Source organism: Alexandromys fortis, unplaced genomic scaffold (assembly GCF_014885135.2).
Source record: "Alexandromys fortis isolate MF-2015 unplaced genomic scaffold, M_Fortis_MF-2015_v1.1 scaffold_170, whole genome shotgun sequence".
In the NCBI taxonomy this organism is placed as follows: Eukaryota; Metazoa; Chordata; class Mammalia; order Rodentia; family Cricetidae; genus Alexandromys; species Alexandromys fortis.
The window spans coordinates 415,430-419,476 of NW_026068084.1; the positions used below are offsets into that span (position 1 = coordinate 415,430).

At 40.4% G+C, this 4,047-nt stretch overlaps 1 pseudogene; it reads left to right on the top strand.

The window, feature by feature from the left end:
- The window catches only part of LOC126488578 (mas-related G-protein coupled receptor member B2-like), a 17,459-nt pseudogene extending 14,706 nt beyond the window's left edge, over positions 1–2,753 (top strand).
- Positions 2,754–4,047: the final 1,294 nt, after the last annotated feature.

Here is a 4,047-nt window from a genome sequence, read left to right on the forward strand (position 1 = left end):
GCTAGCTCATGCCCGAAATAACAACACACAAACTGTATTCATTTAAGAACTGCTTGGCCCATGAACTCTAGCCCTTACAGGCTAATTCTTGCACCTGGACTAGCCCATTTCTAATGATGTGTGTAAGCACCCCAAGGTACGCTTCCTGGGAAGATTCTAGCCTAAGTCCATCGTGGGTTGGAGCTGCCTGGGAGAGCAGAGCACGGTGTTTCTGCTCCATAGCAGAGTCTGTCCAGGAGCAGAGCAGAGTCTGACCTCACTTCCTCTTCCGCCCAGAATTCTATTCTGTTTACTCCTCCCACCAATGCTTTAACCTATGAGGCCAAGCAGTGTGTTTATTACTTAACCAATGAAATCAACAGATTGATATATGACACTCCCACATCAAGGATGGTCCATTGATATCTTCTAGTAGGCTGATAATTATTATAATTAGGCACTGTGAAGGCAAACTTTTCCCTATCCTTTTCTTGTAAAGGTATAGTGAAGAAACAATCCTTTAAATCAATAACTATGAGAGGTCATCCCTTTGGTAACAGAGAAGGCAGAGGAATTCCAGATTGTAAAAAGGCCCATAGGTTGAATAACCTTCTTGATAGCCCTTAGATCTGTCACCATTCTCCATTTTTCAGATTTCTTTTTAACAACAAATACAGGAAAATTCCAAGGGCTAGTAGATTATGCTCTATGTCGAGCATCTAGTTGCTCTTGTACCAGCTGTTCTAAAGCCTGCAACTTTTCCTCAGCTAGAGGCCACTGCTTAACACATATTGGTTTTTCAGTTGACCGTTTCCCTAACAAAAAAACAAATGTAGTCCATAAGCTACAACTGCTTGTTTAATTTCTTTTAGATCAGTCATACATATGGGCTCCCATGTATAGTCCTTGACTTTAGGGTACTTGGAGCCAGATACTTTTTCTGATGTTATTACTGGAAAGGCAGGCATAACTCTGGGGAAGCTATCCGGAGATTTTTACATACCAATGAGGTTAAATTTTGCCTTTTTACCTTTTGTTCCTGGTCATCAAATTCAATAATGTCCTCAATCTTTTCAAATCTGTTTACCACTGCCTTTTGTAATGTCTGGATCTCCTGTTCTAATGCCCTCATTGAGGATTCCAAGGTATAAAGTCTGTCCAGTAGAGATAATGTCTCATCCTTGGACATAATTTTTATAGCATGCATATTACCTTTCTGGGGAGACATTCTATCAATCAATCTAACATACCCCTTTGACAGAGTCTGATTAAGACATTCAACAGTACAAATTCTCTCAAATAACATTTCAACACCCACTGTCATTGATTGCATTTTATGTGCCAAATCAGCGTTTTCCTTCTCTAGAGTGCTGAATCTTTCTTTAAATAAATTTCTATCAGTCTGTACAATTTCCAAAAGTATCTCACTTGACTGAGTTTTGTTAGTTAAATTGGCTGTATTTCTTCAGATTTCTAATCTTTTTCCTGAGAAATGTGATTTCAGTCTGAAAAGATTATACCATTTCTAAAAATGCCTAATTTGTAGCTCTATTCTCAAACCATTTTTTTAAAGAAAAAAATATTGAGAAGACTAATCCCCAGAAACAAAAATAGTGATGTAAACGGGACATCATGTAAGTCTTGTAAAACCTCACACGTGGTGTAATTAAAGAGGCTATGGATAGCTTGGATGGTTAGATTGTCTGACATATTGTCCTTTTAAATTAGTAACTTACGCTCTCTAGTTGGGCTATTAAATCTTACCTGTGGTTCAATTTGCTGGATTAGGTGCAATAACCATAACCTACCAACCAGTAGGCATTGTGGGCCACCTACAAAACTAATCCAATGGGGCATATTGGTGTACATTAATTCACTTGTGGCCGGTCTGAAATCTGATTTTAGAGCAGAATGCTAAAAGATAAATGTCTAGAGCAATGGAATAGGCAAATGCAAAGAAATTGTTAGAATGCAGCAGAACAGCTGGCTCAGGTGGGGGAAGTTTGCATCTCACCGAAATGTCTGCAGTACACCCTGGTGGGAGGCAAACGGTAGGGTGTGTGGGTTCTTGAAGCCAGTCTGAGGTGTGTAAAGAGAAAAGAACTGCGGCTGATTCATCTGTGGAAAAGCTGCTGTGGAGATTCTATATTAAACTGCTGGAAACCACACACAGGCTGAGGTCTGCTGAGGGAAGGCTCGTGCTGAGCCAGGCTGACAATGGGCAGTAGAGCAGGGGCTTCCAATCCCAAACATTGGGGTCCAGATGAAGCCACAAAAACAATTCCACACCAGTTAAGAATTATGGATAATAAAAGGGGTTATTTATTTAAGGGGAAAAACTTGCAGATCACCATCCCAAACAACAGTCCTCTCATTGCAAATAGGAAACAGAGAGCCTAGTCACCAGAATGGGAGCCATAAGCAAGAAAGAGAATGCCCTGTTCCTGCTGCTTTTTAAAAGTATAAAAGATCATGCCCCAGTGAGCTGGTATCTTAAAGGCTACTGGCTGAAGAAGCAGAAGGAGTTCCTGCAGCAGTTTGGGTATTTGCTTTTTGTTAAAGTTTGTAATATTTATTTCAAAGTATTCCTATCCTGTGTGAACAGCTGTACAAACTGCATCATTTACTTTGTTGTTGGCTCCATCAGGCACTACAGGTATCAGCAGAAGACTCTGAAGCTATTTCTACACAGAGACCTGCAGGACACTCTTGAGGAGGAGGAAGGTGGAGACAGGGGCTCTTCAGGAGAGCCCGAAGAACTGTGAACACTCTAGTGTAGCAGCTCAGAGATGCTCTGATTAGAGAGAAGAGGTTTTGAGAGAGAACGCTTTTCTTTATGTGGGAGTTATTTTCATAACCTGGGTAATTTGTCACCTGACTTCAATTAGCTTTTAAAAAGAACAATCATTTTTGTGGAAGTTGAGTGGCACAAAACTTTTTTTTTAATATAATTTTTTTATTGAAAAAAAAAAAAGATTTCCGCCTCCTCCCCGCCTCCCATTTGGATGTCAACCTGTAGAAGAATGAAAATAGACCCATATCTATCACCATGCACAAAACTCAAGTCCAAATGGATCAAAGACCTCAATATCAGTCTGAACACACTGAACCTGATAGAAGAGAAAGTGGGAAGTACCCTACAACAGATGGGCACAGGCGATCGCTTCCTATGTATAACCCCAGCAGCACAGACATTAAGGGCAACATTGAATAAATGGGACCTACTGAAACTGAGAAGCTTCTGCAAAGCAAAGGACACTGTCACTAAGACAAAAAGGCAACCCACTGACTGGGAGAAGATCTTCACCACCCCCGCAACAGACAAAGGTCTGATCTCCAAAATATATAAAGAACTCAAGAAACTAGACGTTAAAATGCTAATTAACCCAATTAAAAAATGGGGCACTGACCTGAACAGAGAATTCTCAACAGATGAAATTCAAATGGCTAAAAGACACTTAAGGATATGCTCAACCTCCTTAGCGATCAGGGAAATGCAAATCAAAACAACTTTGAGATATCATCTTACACCTGTCAGAATGGCTAAAATCAAAAACACCAATGATATCCTTTGCTGGAGAGGTTGTGGAGAAAGGGGTACCCTCATCCATTGCTGGTGGGAATGCAAACTTGTGCAACCACTTTGGAAAGCAGTGTGGCGGTTTCTCAGGAAATTCGGGATCAACCTACCCCTGGACCCAGCAATGCCACTCTTGGGAATATACCCAAGAGAGGCCCGATCATATGACAGGGGCATTTGTTCAACTATGTTCATAGCAGCATTATTTGTAATAGCCAGAACCTGGAAACAACCTAGATGTCCTTCAATGGAAGAATGGATGAAGAAAGTGTGGAATATATACACATTAGAATACTACTCAGCGGTAAAAAACAATGACTTCTCGAATTTTGCATGCAAATGGATGGAAATAGAACACACTATCCTGAGTGAGGTAACCCAGACCCAAAAAGATGAACTTGGGATGTACTCACTCATAATTGGTTTCTAGAGATAAATAAAGGTCAGTGAGTCTATAATTTGATCTCCTAAAGAAGCTAAATAAGAAG